The sequence below is a fragment of the Talpa occidentalis genome, unplaced genomic scaffold (genome assembly GCF_014898055.3).
Source record: "Talpa occidentalis isolate TD23 unplaced genomic scaffold, MPIMG_talOcc4v2.1 talOcc4.5, whole genome shotgun sequence".
Lineage (NCBI taxonomy): Eukaryota > Metazoa > Chordata > Mammalia > Eulipotyphla > Talpidae > Talpa > Talpa occidentalis.
Genome location: NW_023604861.1, coordinates 85,867,851 through 85,887,546, shown reverse-complemented (window position 1 = coordinate 85,887,546; position 19,696 = coordinate 85,867,851). Strand labels below are relative to the sequence as shown.

The window sequence follows — 19,696 nt, the reverse complement described above, 5'->3', positions numbered from 1 at the left end:
TGTGGAAGGAACACCTGGTAAATGTAGGGAAGTTAGGTTGGAAAGGACTCATCACAGAGACAGGCTGTCTCTCTCCTTTATGCGGCAGAGACAGCACTGCAGCAGTAGCCTCGTGTTGAAACAGAAAGGGATGGAGTGCAGGAGGGAATAAAAAGCTGTCACATGAATGAAATGATGGACTGAGTTTTGGGTCATTCCCAAGAGCAAAAATCCCATCCCAAGGAATGGGAATAACATGAAGGCATATCATTTGGCTTCCATGTAAAGACAACCCCAAGGATGATAATTATGAGAAGTGATGGTACAGGCTTCTTGTGGGTGGCGAGCACCCTAATGTTGGCAAGTCTCAAGCACAGCAGGATCTTGATTCTTTGATATGTTTGTCAGAGAGCTGTTGCCTTGCTATGTTCAATTTACATGAACTTTACAATGATTAGTCACAATTTCTTCTCTAATTCTGGGTCTCTTCAGGATTTATGCCTAAATAAACAGGTGGTAGATAATCGAAGGAGAACTCGGGATGTTGAACTCTCATTTTTCCAGAACCTACAAGAGGCAAGGCATGGTGTTAAGCATTTTGCACACAGCATGATTATCAGAAAAGGAACAAATGAAATGCAGAATATTCTTAGTTTGAAAGCCACTCTGAATTAGTGTTTGCTTCTTCAATGCCAGAGAAGATTTTTAACACCCATGAATACAACCCTACCAGGGTTCTGGTTGCATCTTGATGTTCTTTCTCTGATGTTGGAAGTAGCATGGATGATATGACTGAAGCGGATTGAGGAGGAATATGGGAAAGTAAGCCAAGATCCCATTGACATTTTGCCTAGAAGATGTATATCTTAATAGAAGGGAGAAATAATAAAATGGAAGCAAGGGGGTACAAACAGAAATAAAACTCTCAGTATTTTCAATAACAGTAAGTTTTATCAAACTCTTATGTAAGCCAGGTACTACATGAGGCACATTAATTAAATAATCCCACTTGTTCTTCATAACCTACCATGGAGAACTTTAGCATAATCTTCACTTCATAGACACATAAACTAGGTTTGAGTGTTTAGAAAATCACTTATGGTCATACCACCTGCAAAATCATGCAAAATCCATTACTCCTAACTCAAATGAGACAATAACCAAGAATCTAAATGGAGCCTGGACTAGGGTTCTGAATTTACATTGACTCCTAATTCATTTATTGAGTGTTGGATTCATGATCCTCTCAGTTTGACAGCTCTGGGTCATTGTTCTCCCCTCCATGATGGTGATAAGAGATCCTACCTAGAAGATCTAGGGGAGCGCTCCTCACTCCCAATCTGGAACACTACCTCCTCCAATAATAGAACTCACACCAGTAGACAAGTGGTTCATTTGTTATCAGGTGTCCCAGGTTAAAATTCAGATTCATCAGAAGAAGTAATACAATAGCCATGAATAAGCTTTCCAACTGAGTTAAGTGATTCAAGTTTGGTGACTGGGGAAAAGACAGGTGAGCACAGAGCTAGGGTTGAGACAAAAAGGGGGAGACTGAAGGAGAAAAGAAAGAGAAGATCACTAAGGGTTATATTTCCTGAACCCTCCTATCTGGGAAGAGACCCAGCCCCAGGCTCCTATCACGACGTCTACTCCTTCAACACAGCACCTTCATATCTTAATGTCTTATTCCAATGCCTGTGAATTCTTGATAGATTTGAGATACTGAGAATTTAGCAAGAGAACTAAAGAGAGCATGGACTGGGTCTGTTGCTCATGGCTGTGACCCTAGCATCAGATCTGTCCCACAGTAAACACTAGAGCCATTGGTTAAATGGATGCAGGAATGAGTGCGTGTGGACAACAACCTGTTAACTACAGGGTTCTGCCTCAGGATGGTCTTCCAAGCATCCCTGGCTGAGAGGTTTGTATACTTCCATGTCGATTATCAAATATTTGTGGATTTTTGTAATTCCTGTGTGAGTCATTTACCAGCAACCTGTCCTTTCTTCTAGTCCTTTCCTTTTATCCTTTTAGGAAGAAAACACACAGAACTATCTGACCTCCTAGTGGAACTATCCACTAAAACATAAGGTTGATTGTGGTAGAAAAAGCACATTCTCTGGTATCAAAAGACCTGATTTTGAATCCTGTCAACACTACCATCTAAAGTATGCCCTCTCTGAACCTCAGTTCTCATCAGTAAAATGAAAATAACAATAGGCATACAATGAGAATTATATAAAATTACTTGCTAAGGCATCTCAAATTTGGTAGGCATCTGGTTAGTGCTAGTTCCCTCCTCTCTTCCTACTGAGTGGAAAAAAATGAATTAACAAAGAGTTACCTTGCAAAATTTAGACTTCTCAGTCTCTACCAGATCTAGAAAGACCCAGAGTTTAGAACCCAGCTCCATCAATTTAGAGATATGGAAGAGCGACAGAGACGATCGGGAGCCAGCCAGCTTTACACCAGCAATTGTCAAGGCCAGAGAAACCAGCCCCTATTACCACACCAGCACTGCCTAGTTAGTCCCTTCTGCTGCACTGGGATTGTCAGGTAGGGGGGTACACACCCAGCTTCCACAGATGGAGCCCTCATGTTTCCAAGGGCATTTGACTCATATTAACACCACCCTCCCGGCAGAGTGAGGCTAGCCTGTCCTCCTCACCGATCAAACATGCAGCTCCAAGCCCTGCTGAGCTGCATCGGTCACCCGCCTTCCTCCCCACCCCACCCCTGCCCCGCCCCGGCCATCCAGCTCCAACTCTTGGAAGTAAAATCACCCTCTGAGATGCCACCACAGGGTACTCTGCAGCTCTCTTACATTCTTACATCAGGAACTTGTCTGTCAAGGTGAGGCTGCTGCATTTGGGACACCTAAGACCCCAGTCAGGGTGATCTCAGGGTGGAGATGGACTGTCATTGTGAGTGAGTAGGGGTTGCAGCTCCTCTGGAGAATGGCCACAGGCACCAAAAAAGGGAAGATTTGCACTTGAACAAAGGCCCAGATTCTAGGGTTTCTGAACACCTAATCTATATACCTGTGGATAGTGAGGGTTTCTCTGTTAGTGTAGTGAAGTTGTTTTCCATTTAAAGGTGAACCTTTTATGCTGAAATTACAGCCTTACTTGTTTTCTGCTGTTAAATGTACTTTACTGAATGTTGTGATGATGACAGTTCAATTTAGCTTTTCAATGTCCTTATTTGGCACAATAAGAGACTGGGAAAAAAACCCATATCAGTCCCCAAATTTTGTTTAAAAATGCGGAAGTCTGGGAACCACAGATCTTGAGGATTTGTACAAGAGTCCTGAGGTTGGGCTCACCCTGCTAAGCCATTCTCAGGACACCAACTGTGTTCAAGGGCCGCTGTCCCCTGAGGGACATGCCCCAGACAGATCCTGGGTAAGGAGGGGAGGCACAGTCACCTCTCAGGCTCTCAGAATCTGATAACAAAGAGGCCCTGGAATGAGCCAACCAACCCTCCTGGGGCCAAATCTGATTGCGTGATCTGCAAGCTATTGATTTGCCCAGGGCCAACATCCAGTTTGCTTAGCAGTTGTATTTCTCCCTTAAAATGGTTTATAAATCAGATCCCTGAAAAGCACAATTAGGATGTTCTTGCCTGTAGGCCATGGGTGCTGACAAATGGGGGTTTTGGATACTCAAGGACAGGGGCAGCCCCTGAACTAAAGAGCGCCCGTCAAGGTGGGTACTCCAGGGGATCTCCTGGCAGCCAACCAGCCAACCACCCCCAGAGACACCTGGTGCCCCTCGATACCCATTCTCTTTCAACTGCAGCAAAGTTCACTAGTGAATCTGTCTCTAAGGAGGCATTTGGACAACATCCCTGAACCAGATACCATTAGGATTTAAATTGTTTCACGCCAGTGAATTTGGAGTCACTCTTACCACGCTGCTTTCTTCACGTGTAGGTGGGGCCACCTGCTCAGAATCACCAAAGCACTTGTTGAAATTCAACTCCCAGGTCCTCCACCAGACTCTCTGGGGTGGGAAACAGGAATCAATATTCTTAGAGCAAGTGGTTTATTTTTTTTTTTTTTTTTAAATTTTCTAGAGGCATGTCTTATTTATTTATTTATTTATTATTTGTTTGTTTGTTTGTTTGGTTTATACATGCACTGGGTACAGTCAGAAGCGCGGGAGGGTGAGAGAATTCACCAGAGCCAGAGCGGGGAGCAGAGCAGGCAGAAGGACTGAAGTACACTGCTGAGGGGAGCAGCGGGCGGCAGGAGAGGTCTGCGCGCCATGTGGGACCCTCCTCCGGTGGCCGGGGAGCAGCCGGGGATCGAACCGGCTGCAGAGGCTGCAGGCAGCTTCGCAACCCAGCGCTCAACCGCTGCGCCACTGGGGAGGCCCTCAAGTGGTTTATTTTTAAAGATATTCTTTTTGTGAACAACTACCATAGAGATCGAAGACAGAAAATGGGCTTCCAGATGACGGAAAATCTTTTGTCTTTTTCTGTCCAGCTCCAGAAAGCTATTGATACTTTCTTATTCTTTGTTGTTGTTGTTGTTGTTGTTGTTTTTGTTATTGTCAATATTTTTTTGTTATTATCAAGATAACACCAAAACAGGTTTTTTTTCAGAGAATGGTCCTCAGAGAGTCTAAAATAAGCCAAGGTTGAGGTAGTTTGGGCAGCTGTAACAAAATATCATAGACTGGGTGGCTTAAACAATGTATCAGTCAGGCTTCATTACTTGTAACAAATGTATGATACTAATAAGGTATCCCTGATAGGGATTTGCTCTGTATTTGCCAAATTTTCACTTTAAATCTAGAACTATTCTAAAATAAAATGATTATTTTTAAACTCTATACTAATAAATATATTCTGGCATTTATACATACATATTAAATGTAATAAAAAGCATATGCATGCTGTACATGTGACATCCCTTCCCACATAGTTTTATAATCTTTTCCACCCAAGGCAATGCTAATCTCTACGACAAAGAATTCAGGAGTCAGTTACTTAAACTCTGCCCAGTTTGCCTGCATTGCACTCCGGGGGTGCTGTTTACACTACAGTCTCTGTGAATGGAGACCCAGAGTCACATTGAGTGCTGTGGTGCATAAGAGATTTGCAATCTTTGTCCAGAATTTCATCATCCCTAAAACAAAGTACTATTAAAACCATGAGTGAGGCAATGTATATAAAGCATTTAACACAGTACTTGGTGTATGGCAAACACTGTATCAGTGTTAGCTATAGCTGTGCTGGTGCTGGTGATCTAGAGGTGCATCTGCAGAAGCCCTTGTAAGTAACAAAACAGGTGCTTATTTAGTTACTAAATAAAAGGTACATTTATGCGCCTTACACCATATTCAACCAAAGTCCCCCTAGAACCTGGATTATCACCACATAGGAATTCCATTTTAACCAAGATGCCATCTCCACCAAGTCCCTCTCTTTCCTAAACACAGTGAATGGGGAGGGACTAGGAGGCCTCACCAAGGGAAGAGTCAGTGGGACTGGGTCAAAGTCTATGCCAGGAGACCTCTCTCATCCTCTACGCCCATTTCCACCTGCAAATCCTGACTATTCTGTCTAATTATACTCTGATTTCTTTGTAGCTTCTCTATCCAAGCTATGCCACTGGAGTATAGTTAATGTTATGTGTCAGCCTGACAGGGCTATTAATCAAACACTACTTTATGTTGTTGGGGAGGTATTTTGTTGATGTGATTAACATTTACAATGAATTGACTTTAAATAAAGCAGATTACCCTCCATAATGTGGGTGAGCATCATCCAATCAGTTGAAGGTATTAAGAGCAAAAGCTGAGAAGCTCTGGAGAAGAAGGAATTCTGCCTCAAGACTACACAGCAACTCTTACTGGCTTACTGGAGTTTCCAGTCTGTCAGACTGCCCTACAAATCCTGGACTCACCACCTCCACAATTGTGTGAATCAATTCCTTACACCTCTCTCTCTCTCTCTCTCTCTCTCTCTCTCTCTCTCTCTCTCTCTCTCTCTCTCTCTCTCTCTCTCTCTCTCCCTATACACACATACCCCTTACTGGTGCTGTTTCTCTGGAGAGCACTGACCAACCTATCAATCCAACCTCCATCATGTCTTGTACAGATGAAAGCGTACCCTCTTATCTAGGCCCAGACTTATATATCTAACACTGTCACCCTTCTCCCCAGAACCAAAGCTGGATCACATCCCAGCCTGCCTTACCCCTTTGGTAACTTACTTTTGCATTTCCAGTAAAGGTCCAGTTCCCAAAAGCCTGGGCCAAAGGACCATAGAGACTGCCACCCTGCCACATCTCAATCCCAACCTTCCAGCTACAAAATCTTCTCTTGGCTTTTCCAGTGGGCCCAATCACTAGGACCTTAGGGCATTATGCTCTTCATATGCCATCCACCCTCCACCCTTCATGTGGTGGCCTAGCCCCCAGTTACCTCATCACAGACTCCCTTGAGTAAAAGCCCCTGGGATTCTCTACCACCACCATTGGTTTGGTTTCTTTATGCATTTTGACATATTTATGCTTCTATATTTAGTGGCACACCTCAGTGATAGTGCAGGTTTGGTTCTAGACCACCACAATAAAGCTAGTTACATGAATTTTTTGGTTTCCCAGTGCACAACAAAGTTATGTTTATACTATACCATAGTTTATTAAGTATGTAGTACCATATGTCTAAGAAACAATACACATACCTTTATTCAATATGACAGATATGAAGTGAGCACATGCTGTTGGAAAATGTGCTGATAAACGCATTCGCCTTTTGTGCAAGGTCGCCACAAATCTTCAATTTGTAAAAATACACAACTATCTGTGAAGTGCAATAAAGCAAAGCTCAATGAAGACCAAGCATGCTGTACTGGCAGGTGCATTTGTCTCTAATCAGACTGCCCCACTGCACTTTTAGCTTTTAAAGGGCTGGCATCGTGTCTTTTTTGTTTTCCATTCTATCTCCAGATTCTAGCACAAAGGAGGGGCTTCATTAACAGTTGGTGGAGGAATGATTTGGGTCAGGCAGAATCTACATGGCTCCTTTCACACATTCCCCACCCAAACCTAAAGGTGCTACTCAATTCAGGGCCACCCTCATCCTAAATAGGTGACCTTGTTAACACTATACAGTAACACATAACCATTCTAAAGTAGAAATTTACATGATTCAGTATCTGAGCAAAGTCAAGTCCAGGAAACCTACTTAAGAGGCAAATTAATAAAATAGAAATTCCATTAAAGAGTGCCCCAAACAATTGTCCACAGCAATAACTACAAAAAATTTTTGTCTTCCTCACCACCACCACCCCATTCTCCTACCCTATTACTCCCCTAAGGCCCTCTCCAACCTAGACTCTTTTTCTTCATCTAATTCACACAGACATTCTGTCTCTATTGTACAGTCAGCTTAGCTTTTATTCCAGCAATAAAGACCCCTTTTTTGGCAAAAGAATAAGATTACATAAAAGATGATCCATTACTAGATTCTGTGGCCAGCCTGGGGAGGTATGAAAATCTGTCAACATTCCCACATTAACAATGTTTGATCTCTCACACACAACTCACTAAAGACTTCAAGTGATTAACATCTTTTTTTTATATAGTTTCTTATGAGACAGGTATATAGCATTAGTCAATTTGTTAATGAAACTATAGACTGACAGCCTATGGGGGTCATAATGTGATAGCCTATTCTCTATACTGAGAAACTTTTGACTGAGGAACAGAGAGTGGGATGTTTGTCTTCCCCACATATTTCAGTCAACTGAGAGTGTCTTTGGCCTCAGAGTTTGAGACAGAAAACACCTGTGGAAATACAAGAATGAGTCCAGATAGAAACTGGAATCCAAGATTTGGTCACATTCCAAGTCACCCATGTAGATAGAATTGTCTGGGTCTGATGTTTTAAGAGATGCTATTTTTCAATAAGTTATCTGCCATTATTAAATGCTGTGGACAATTTTGTGCTTGATATTTGTGTTCATTCTTGAAAAATAGTGGTTCCCCTGCTCTGTGTGACATTTCTCTATTCTTCTTCTTAGCTCATCTGACCAAAGAGAAAGAAGTGCCAGAATTTCAAATAAGAAAAGGACAGATTTATTTTCTATTCCTATTTCAACCCTGAGTGACTTAAACAAGGCAATTGCCTTCCCTGTACCTTAATTTTTCAATTTAAAATGAGGTTAACAATATCTGTCTCTTACCCCAAGTCCCAGAGGTAGAAAGAATACACTTTCCAGAAACACCTTTACAATGAAACTACTGCACATAGAAAATGTGAAATGTCAACATCTTCTATAAGCCACCAGCTATTTATATTATACCATACTTGATACTAGATTTCTTCATAAGATATTAGATCTCATCAGAAGAACAATTCATCAAGAGAAAAGAAATGTGGCCACAAAATGGCCATTTGTTAGTGGGCATTATGCTAAGATTTGCCTTATGGAGAGGAAATACTTTCAGGTACAGCAAAAAAAGCAGATACAGAGTACCAGGGCCATGAGTCTCGTTACTTAGTCCAAATGGGGAGACAGGTTATTGTGACTCACATTGTTTTGTTTCTTTTAAGTGTTTTTTCAGGCCCCAGGAACTAGAGAGAGTGTAAAACCAACAAACACCCTATTTTTGGTGCAACTAACTTATCTCAGGGAATACTTACTCAGATCAGTTGGCACCCATCAAAAGCAGTTTTTAAACAATGCCCCACCAAAAATAATCATAGTTTAAATGCTCAACAAAATGATGAAACACAAGCTTCTGTTCTGCTGCATGGATCTGAGTCCTCCTCCTCAGTGTTCCTCCCAGGCAGCAGCACCAGACATAAGCTCATCCCAGACTATCCCTGGCTGCTCATCCAGCAAGGAGTATTCCTCTGCAGTGATAGTCCACTAACCCCACCGCAAGCAGAGCAGAGAGTTAAGGACTACCTAGCGGAGGTTGAGAGTGGGTGAGTTATATCAACAGAACACTTATCAGTGCCCACTGATATGCAGAGAAAACATGTCATAGATAAAACTCAATCTTGTTCTCAGTGGGGTGATAATAATACAAGGAAGTGTGCAAAGCTCATGCTACATTGGTAAAGACTAGAGCAAGGCATATGTTGCAAAAGAGCACCTGCTACTAAAGAGATGGGGATGGACAGTGCGGTGTACTATGAATTCAAGCATGTAAAACGCATGCTGCTTAATTGCTAAGCGATTGCAATGTCAGCAACCTAAATGAAATACTAATTGGTCCAGGTGCCGGCTGCAGTTTGGCGCCACCTGGTGGCAACTGTCTGCTCAGACGTCCAAATACACCCTGTGGCAGGCTGAAACTTCCAAACATACCTTAGGGGATTCCAGAAATATCTACATAATTTGATGTTATCTGCCAGACTGGGAAGATTCACAAGGGCACATAGCACAGATTCAGGGACTCCCTTTCTGTCTCCCTGCTACCTGAGACAAGTACAGCCTCTCCACCACATCCCTTATCTAACCCAAGGTCAAAACTTAAACCACCACTGGTACGTTGTGGCCACCACTCTCTGGCCAGCCCCCTGGGCTCCACTCTGGAAACCAGTCCTCCTCTTCATTTCTTCAAAGTCCACTGACATGGAGTTGTTGGATGAGTCATATCTTTTTTTTTTTTTTTTTATTTATTTATTTGTTTGTTTGTTTGTTTTGTTTATACATGCACTGGGTACAGTCAGAAGCGCGGGAGGGTGAGAGAATTCACCAGAGCCAGAGCGGGGAGCAGAGCAGGCAGAAGGACCGAAGTACACTGCTGAGGGGAGCAGCGGGCGGCAGGAGAGGTCTGCGCGCCATGTGGGACCCTCCTCCGGTGGCCGGGGAGCAGCTGGGGATCGAACCGGCGCCGCAGAGGCCGCGGGCAGCTTCGCAACCCAGCGCTCAACCGCTGCGCCACCGGGGAGGCCCTGAGTCATATCTTAGAGAAGACTTTGAGGATTATAAAAATAAGAGAATTACAGCATAAAACAGGATTATAATTTCTCAAATTTACTCTCAGATATCACTTTCTAGCAGTATGTTGAACAGTCCTCACCACAGGAAATTTCTTGCTAATTGCACCCTTTTACTAGGCCTTGCTTCTTCCAATCAAAGCACTCATTCATTCTCTCTCTCTCTCTCTCTTTCTCTTTCTCTCTCTCTCTTTCTTGTCACATGTACTCTTGATATTTTCCCCATAGAGACTAATTTAACATTTTTCACTCAAATTAATCTTCTGGCTTATCCTTTCTTATCCTAAAATGCAATAAGATTCTCAGCCAAACCCAGATCCTTGTAATTTGTTCTCTTCTCTCAGCAGTATGAATCTGCAGAAGCTTTACAATTCAGGGTTTGTTTTTTTCTTTAACATATCAACCAAATAAATATTTCAGGTAGGAGTATTTTCCACCTACTCCATCCCCATCTCAGCTCTACCCCTAAGCTGACTAGGAGGAAGAGAGATATGGGTGCAGGAGCTTTGGCTTCTACTGGAGACCAGTGATTAAATGTTATTAGAACATTTCCAAATTCTGAAGCCATTCCCAGCAACACAATCTCTTCTCTCAGAACCTTTCTCTGCCCAAGAGAGCCAACCAGGAAAGAATCTGAAACAAAGGTCAGGTCCTGGGCAGATCAGTAGCATTCATCACTGAACTTCATCATGAAAGCAGATGCTGGCACAGGCCACTGAATTCACTATTCGGTATCTTCTGCTAAGCTCAGACCTGGCTACAAACAACTGAAACCATCCTCTGACTCTCTTCTTAAGAAATATGCAGGTTGGTGAATCCCTATGTTTATAGCAGCACTATTTGCAATAGCTAAGCTATGGAAACAACCCAAATGCCCAAAAATAGATGACTGGATCAAGAAGATGTGGTCCATATACACAATGGAATATTACTCAGCAATCAAAAAAGATAAACACATGCAGTCTGCAGCAACATGGATGGAGCTGGAAGGGATCATGCTCAGTGAATAAGTCAGAAAGAAAAAGAAAAATACCAGATGGTCTCACTCATAGCAGGAATTTAGAAAACCTAAATAAGGGACCAGGAAAAAGACTAATTAATACAAAGTAAAAATCAAAATCAACAAACAACTATAAACCAGAGACATACTGGTGGGGGGGGGGAGGTGCGAGGAGAGGAAGGATTAGGGTCAAAATAAGGGGGGGTGCAATTATATGGGGAATATAACCAAAATGAAAATGCATACATTGTGCAACAATGAAAAATGATGTAAGAATTATATAAAATAAAATATTAAAAAAATTTAAAAATAAAAATAAATTCACCAATTATTAATGAATGAGCAAATAAATGTATTTTCACATAAAAAAATCTCATGTAATCAATAAATGTCTGTTTAAGTTGGAAAAAACAAAGAAATATGCAGGTTGGGAATCATTTTATCCAGGAGAACTAAGTAAAATAAGAGATTTGCAAGGTAGGTTTTGAAATAACATCACTCCATTCGATGTCATTTCATTATAATGTTAATGAAAGAAACTAATCTCAGCCCACATTGAACAAGCTGCTGTTATTCTAGGAACTGGATTTGTTATATGTTGTTTCACGTAAAAAAATTTCCAGGAATCTATCAATGCCATTACTGGACTGCTATTGGTAAAAGCTGTACTTCAAAGCCACAGAAATTGAAATGGGGGTGGAGTAGACACCAGAAAGGATGAATAGATCAAGGAAACAGAATACAAGATCGGAATCAAATTCAGGTCTATCTGTATAAAGAACAAGTGCAGCTCCCAATCGGCCAGGAAAGAATGGAGCATTCAATAGCAATGCTGGGAAAGTTGTAAACAATTTTTGGGGGAAAAAATGGGGTCCTTTTATCAGAATACTCACCAAAATAAACCCCTGATGGACTGAAAATGTCAATAATCAAATAAATAAATAAATAGGAGAAAGTAGAGGTAAATGTTTTCATGATTTGGATATAGAATACATCATTCTAATTTTAATATGATAGAAGTTATAAAGAGTTCTTACAAATAGGTAAGGACAATATGAATACCTCAATGTAAAATCAAATAAATTACACAAGCAGACAATTCACAAAAGAAGAAATCAACATAGCTAAGAAGTATATGTGTAGGGCCTCCCCTGGTGGTGCAGCGGTTGAGCGCTGGGTTGTGAGGCTGCCCGCAACCTCTGCAGCGCCAGTTCAATCCCCGGCCACCAGCGAGGGTCCCATTAAAAAAAAAAAAAAAAAAGTATATGTGTAAAATTTCAATTTACAATGAATCAAGAATATTAAAAGTAGAGTTAGGAACCATGTATAAACTACAATGTTGTCAAAGGCATATACTAACGCCCAATACAGCCAAGTAAAGGAAAGAGAAATCTCATAAACTGCTGGTGGTGGTACAAATTGGCTTATATCTTCTAAAAAGTGATACCAAACCTTAAAAATGCTTTAACTTAATTCTGACAAATCAATCCTTGGAATATAAGAATGAAAGCAAAGATACATATTTGAAGATGTTCATTACATTAGCAATGAAATATCAAAACTTTGCAAATAACTCAAATGTCTCAATTAGAAGACTGGCTAACTATCCATGTACCACTCTGGAATGGAATATTACACAGCCAATAGAAATTTTGAAGTAGGAGTATATTTATTGACATAAAAAGATGATTGTGAGTATATTTATTGACATAAAAAGATGATTGTTTTTAAAGTAATTTAACATATATGTATTTATGTATAAATGAGTATGGACACATATAGATACACAAAGACAATTTTATTAGAACTTACTTATAGGGGATGAGAATATAAGAATGTTTTTTAATACCTGTCTATTTTTCAAATCCATAATTAACAGAAACTACTTGTAGTGAGAACATTTTTGATTAAAAATGAATAAGAAGGAAATGCGCAGGCCCCCAGGCTTTCTGCCTGCAGGACCTGCATTCAAGTTGATGTTGACAGACTCCTATGGAAGATGCTGGCAGGAGGGTATCGTGCTGGGTGGGAGGACAGACCAGGTGAGAATCGAATGTCCTCTGAAGCTGAAATCGTTCAAAAAAGTTTTCCCTTGGTGTCAGTTCTGTGAAGGGGATTAAAGAGGGCTGCCTCCAAGGACTATATCATCTAATCAAGCAGATGAAATAGAAAGCAGGAAAGGCAGCCTGGAGAAGGACACAGCAAATCCTGACTTGTGTGGTTTGGACAGTGACTGCAGGAAGAATGTGCTTTCTGTCCTCTTTCGTTCATCAATGAAATGTCAGTGTCTCTGAGGAGCTTACTCACAGGAGCTGGAAAAGCACTATTTGCGGGAGAGGATATTATTAAACCCAGTTTTCCCATGAATTAAATGGATGTGCTTGAGCCTCTGCCTTAATCAGTCACTGTGTCCTGGGACAGATGGACTCGAGGGCATTTAGCCCAGAGTTTGTGGATGACACAGTTGGTGAGGGTTTGATCCTGGCCCTTCTCTGGAGAACAGTGAGAAGGACACATACCCACATCACTTTCAGCCAGGGTAGACTGGAGGACAAGCAGGTGAAGATACAGAGGGCTTTGCTATTCCCTCGTCTGCCAAGCAAACACACAGATGTATTCCTTGGGCCTTGGTCCCCTATGAGCTACTGCCCTCCCCGTTTCCTTCATGGCCCAGAATACAGCCTATACCTACTACCTCCAATTCCTCATTTCCCACACTCAGATACCTGCTCTGGAGCCATACCAGTAAAATGGGATCTGCTCCTGACCCTTGATTTCCAAAACTGCAGAGCAAGTTCCTGTCCTTATTTTCCCTCAAGAAGCTCCAGGCCCCCAGACTCTCCCTCCCTTCAGCCATGGCTATCCTCCCTCCTCCCTGGCCCTCCCCTGAAATCCCCACCCCAGGTTTGGCTCCAGAGTAGGTCTCCCCAGTCAGAACCTCACTCGCCTCTCTCCTCAGGACATCCTGCATACCCTCACTTCTGGTTTGGGGACACCCAAGGACTTCTATCCAATCTCCAGCCCAGGCCCTGTGCCCCAGTTCCAGCCTGATTCAGATAGTCAACTGCCTGTCCTCAAGATTCATGTCCAAAAATCAACTTAATGACCTACCCTGCAAGCCTGTTCCTCCTCTCTGAGCCCCATACCAGTGATAATCGGCCTCATACTTGTCCATTTGTACAGGCCAGAAATCCAGGAAAATTGTATCATTGGCAGCCAAGCTCTTCCTCCCAGCCACAGAATGCTTGGAGGCCTTCCCCTCCTCCCTGTTCACCTGCTCTACTATAGACCTAGCTCAGGTCACTTCAGTTCCTGCCTAGATCCTTCAAGGCCTCCTTAAAGCTTGCTGCTTCTGATCTTGCCTACCTCCATCCATGCACCCCAACCAGCCTTCCCACCCTGGCCAGCATACAAGTATTGATCACATCACTTCCCTCTTCAAAACTATGTCCTGGTTCCCCCATCAACTTCATGATAAATTATAAGCTCTCTAGCCTGTTGTAAAATGCCAAAATGATTTGGCCTCTGTCTGCCTTTCCAGCAAGTCTCCCAATACTTCCTCGCACTGCATGTTCTATACCGCCCAAATTGCTCCCTAGTGCCTCATTGTGCCCAACCCTCCCTCAGTGCCTTTGCACTTACTGTTTCCCTACCTGTACTGCCCACCTCCTGCCTATATAGCAGGGCCTAGCCAAGCAGCACCTCCTTTGGGAGGCTTTCCTGATCAGCTTGGTTGAGCACCCCACTTCTGCATTTCCAGGACTTTTCACACACTTAGAAGCAAAACTTGATGTATTCAAGGTAATTTTTAAATTTCTAATATATTTTTTAATTTTTTTTGTATTTAAAAGGATCCTGACACTCTTCCTTTGCAGAGATTAACCACAATCACTTCCCATGTCACACTCTTTTTCAATACTTCTGCCTCCCCCCAGCAGACTGAGCCCCTAAAGAACAGACCAAAGCCTGGGACTCTCCTCAGTGTCTCCAGTCTCTGGCATAGAGCCAGGTATATAATAGGTGCTGAATAAATACATGCTAAATTTATTAATAAGTTGCAGTTTATGCCTGCCTCCCTTCAAGAGGATTGCAGGGGGTTAGGATTTTGTTTAATGTCTAGAAGTTAACATGAACCAAGAAATTTTGCTTCTTATTCTACAAAGAAACCATACTGATATGCAAAAAACAATTTTTTGCAGAAAGTGAAAAATCAAGCAGGTATCTAGCACCATATTACAAGAAGAGACAGCCTGGGGGTCTCTTGAAGTGCAGAAGAAAGAGGCTGCTCAGCATGTCAGGGATGGGTCAACAAATTCAAGATGCAAGGTCTCTGGGGAAGGGCATATTCCTGGTCACCTGGTGTTTACAGGACCATCCCAGGAGATGGACTCAGCTTGTTGCCCATAACCTAGGATGAAGCAGTGAATGCTACAGGGTTCCTAGTTCTCATTCAGTTTAAGGATGCAGCTGCCAACAGCAGGGGGCTCAGTGATGATAATTCTCAGCCCTGGCAGCACAGGAGAATCACCAGGGAACCTGGAGAGTTCCTAAAATGATGAGGCCCAGAAGCTCTAGTGGGGGGATCCACACACTGAAATTTTTCAGAGCTTCCCAGATGATGCCACTATACAGCCAAGACTGAGAGCTATGCACTTCAAATTTGAATGTGTACAGATAGTCTTGTTAAAATGCACATTCTGGTCCTTCTGGGGCCTGATAGTCTACATTTCTTTTTTTTTTTTAATATGTATTTATTTATTTTATTGCATAGAGGAACTGGGATGTAGGCCAGAGGTGTGGGGGGGTGAGAGGATTCACCGGAGTCAGAGTAGGGTGCAGAACAGGTGGGTTTTGCTGAAATACACTGCTAAGCAGAGCAGCAGGTGAGACAGGATAGGTCTAATGTGCCATGTGGTTTAGCTCCCTGGTCAGGAATCAAACTCAGGCCTTAGCAGTGATAGTGCTGAGTCTTAACCTCTAGGCCACCAGGGAGGCCACTAGTCTATATTTCTAACAAGTTCCAGGGTGTTACTGATGGGACTGAGCTTTCTAGCTAATGGGCAGCATTTCACAGGGGGCATTCAAGAAGATCCTAGATGATTACATAGTATGGGCACTATAAAGATGCACCAGTGGGATTACATCAGTACATCATCGCCACCCCCAAACAAATCACCCATAGAATGCCAGTCTAAAAACCTGGCAAAGCAGAGCTGTCACATTAGAGTGAAGACAGGGAACCAGGGTCATGCCCTCTTGTATTCCTTCTTTCTCCTCCCCAGAGCCTTGAGGATGAAGTTCATTATAAGACACTAGATGCTATTTAATAAAGCTATCTGTCTTCATTTCAAATGCTGAAGATTATTTCAGAAACTAGAAATATCAATGCTTGAGCAATGAAGTGACTCCAGCTAGTGAGACATAAGTAAACCTGGATTAGTGAGAATTAAGGTATTAAGGCATTAAGGACAAGAAAATTTGCAGGATTTGAGGCTACACTGTGTGTATTCAGCAGGTTATCCTGTAAAATGTGACGAGCCTCCTTGACTGCTTAGAGGAGTAAACTGGAGGGAACAAAGACAAGAAGTGGCTGCATGCACCTCCTTTCTGAAAGGACTGATAAGCCCACTGGCAGGATTTAAGGGGAGCCAAGTGGGAACAGAGTGGTCCCTTCTGTCGCCTCCTCCTTGTTCTTTCCCTAACTTGCTTCTGGTGCATCCCTGACCCCTGATCTCTCTCGCAAGGTAGACATAAATTCTGAGTGCTGACAAAATCCTGCTTGGCAGGAACCTAGGAAATGCCAGATTTGAGAGCCAACAAGAGCATGGACCCATGCAAAATGATACTATACTTGCTTAATTGACTGGTTCTCTAAAAGGGTGATTTTGGCAAACAATAAAAAACAGTTATCTCCAATTAACTATAAGCATATGATAAAATTTTTCCCAAAAGCTATCAAGGTGAACAAAATATATTTGTGTTCATATTTTGTAATGATGGAATTTCATTCATTTGATTTAGATTTTTTTTTTGGTAATTTTATTGATTTAGAATTTTTTATTAGAATTTTTTTTTTTATATCTTGGAGGTTGTTTGGATCCAGCATTTGCAATTTCTATGTAAAAGAGTTTATCTGAACAATATTTAACCATACAAGGATCAAACCCACAGAAATTGTCTATTTTGGAGAGGAAGGTTTTGGAGGAGATCCTGGAGGGAGCAGAAGACGACCACTCTGGAGACCGAGGACCACAGCTCAGCTAAAATGTTCCTTAGTTGTTTTAAAATTAAATTTATTTTATTGTGATAAAATATACACAATATAAAATTTACCATTTAATATCTGTAATGCTGTACAACCAACACCATTATCCACTTTCAGAATTTTTTCACCATCCCAGATTCTGTACCAATTTAAGCGGCACTCCCATACCCTCCCACCAGCCCCTGGTAACCTCTCTTCTACTTTCTGTCTCTATGACTCTGCCAATTTTAGGTATTTCATGCAAGAGAAATCATACAACACCTGTTCTTTTGCAACTGGCTTATTCAGTTAGCATGATGTTTGCAAAGTTCATCCACATTGTAAAATGTATGAGAGCTTCATCCTCTTTTCAGGCTGAATAATATTCAGTCATAAGCATAGAGTGCCAGTATAGAATGCCATCTATTGAGGGACATTGGGTTGTTTTCACCTCTTGGCTATAGTGAATAGAGCTGCTGTGAACATTCATGTGCACATTTATGTTTCAGTTCCTGCTTTCAATTATTCTGGTTATATAAATTTAGAAGTGGGATTTCTACTAGTGGTAAGCTGGTTCACATTCCTGTTATTCTTAATTATTCTGTTAGAGCATAGAGCAGCTAGTGCTCTATGTAACTATATAACAGTTTTTATCTGAAATGAAGTCCATACTTTCTGTTGCTTTCCAATAGATAACTTTTCCTTATTAAAAAAAAATCTGATAAATTATGTTTACTGATTCAGGTTAGCATTTTTCTAATGGTCTGATCTGTGATTTTTCTGAAAAGAAAAGTTTCAAGTGTAGGTTGTATTTTTTATTCAAGTATGGGGAAGGCAATGTATCAGGACATGACTGCCATTGAAAAGATAGTTCATTCCCCAGAGGAAAGAGAGCAACACACTTCACAGGGTGACCACGGAAAGCAGGAGCCTCAAGAAAGCCTTGCTTGTGTTTTCAAGGGAAGGAATAGGGAAGACAGGGTAACAGGCTTAAGATTTAGTTGGAATCATTTCAGTGGGTTCTGGGGGTGTGGGGGTTGTCCTAAATATCTAAGGTGACTCTAGGGTGATTAGGGCAGGGAACAGCATTCCACCATGCAGGATTCAGGAAAGCAGAGGGATTGGGGATATGGTTTTGGATTGGTCAGTTTGCAAATGAAAGGCACATTTAGCAGACATTATTTCTAGGAATTAGGATACAATCTCCCTTTATCAGCCAGATCTCAAAAATCAAACACAGATACTAGGAAACATGGGTAATACACACTTTTTTTATTTTATATAATTCTTACATCATTTTTTATTTTTTTGCACAATGTATGCATTTTCATTTTGGTTATATTCCCCATACAATTGCACCCCCCCCTTATTTTGACCCTAGTCCTTCCTCTCCCTTCCCCCCCCCTCCCAGTGCATCTCTGGTTTATAATTGCTTGTTGATTTTGATTTTTACTTTGTATTAATTAGTCTTTTACCTGGTCCCTTAATATACACTTTCAATGAAGTCATGAATTCTCAACTAACAAACAGCAGGACCCCAGTAAGGTCACAGACCTTGGATCTGAAACTCTGGTTCTCAACACTGGCTGTATGTCAGACTAACGGGGGGAATTTTCTAAATTGAGGTTTCCTGCTCCCACACTCAGGCCAGTTAAATAACTATCTCTGGGCCCTGATCATTTATAAGCTCCCCCCAGTGATTCTGGGCTTGAGGACCAACATTAGTCTAAGATAGTGTTTCTCAAAGTCATTTCCATGACCAGAAGCAGCAGCAGCTTCTGGAAACCTATTACCAAGGCAGATTGTAAGGCCCGTCCCATCCCTGTTGAGTCAGAAACTGGTTGTGGTCCGGCCCTTCCTGTTTGTACAAGTACTCCGGGTAATTGCGAAGCTGGCTCAAGTTTGAGAACCCCTGGTCCAGGGTGAGGCACACAGATGACTTGACGCAACGCCCTCCTGTCATGTCCCTGATGCTGACTGGGGCACTCAGTGCCACATCAAGTTCAGCGACTGTGTTTTGATGGCCAATTAAATTTGCCTACATCAAGGCTGCTCTTACAGGCAGAAGTAGGTGCAGCTTCTCCTGCTGTCAGGTTCTTCCTGCCCCCGTAGCCTTCAGATGCTTTAAATTGCAAGCAGGGTCTGCACAGCCATGAGGCAGGGAGTCTGAGTTCAGGTTAAAAAAAAAAAAAAAAAAAAAAAACACTGTGTAGACTCATTGCCATGTAGGCTAGAGAACCCAGAGGCCCCAGAGGAGGTGACACTCGAAGGGACCTTGGATGCCTGCTGAGACTGAAGCAGCCTCTGTGCACAAAATACATAGACTCAGTGCCCTACATTGCTGTCTCTGTGGTTTGTGGCTTAAGAACTCTTTGGACATTCTCAAATTGAAAATTTTAATATTCAGAGAAGGCTGAATAAATGGTAAAAGTAAGGGGTTCTACCAGTAAGTTATTGAAAATAGAGTAGCAATAAAGGAAAATTTGGGTACATAAGTGGGATTTC

The 19,696-nt window shown here is 42.0% G+C and overlaps 1 protein-coding gene and 1 long non-coding RNA gene across 2 annotated transcripts in view; one reads left to right on the top strand and one right to left on the bottom strand.

Annotated features, from left to right (window-relative positions):
• The window catches only part of LOC119259110 (uncharacterized), a 159,796-nt gene extending 153,011 nt beyond the window's left edge, over nt 1-6,785 (bottom strand). The window contains exons 1-2 of the long non-coding RNA XR_005128403.2: nt 6,676-6,785; nt 3,891-3,983 (exon numbers count right to left, since the gene is read on the bottom strand). This is a non-coding gene — a long non-coding RNA (uncharacterized LOC119259110). The remainder of the gene's footprint in view (nt 1-3,890; nt 3,984-6,675) is intronic.
• The window catches only part of TACR1 (tachykinin receptor 1), a 143,182-nt gene that overhangs the window by 118,642 nt on the left and 4,844 nt on the right, over nt 1-19,696 (top strand). The gene's annotated exons all lie outside the window — the stretch shown is intronic.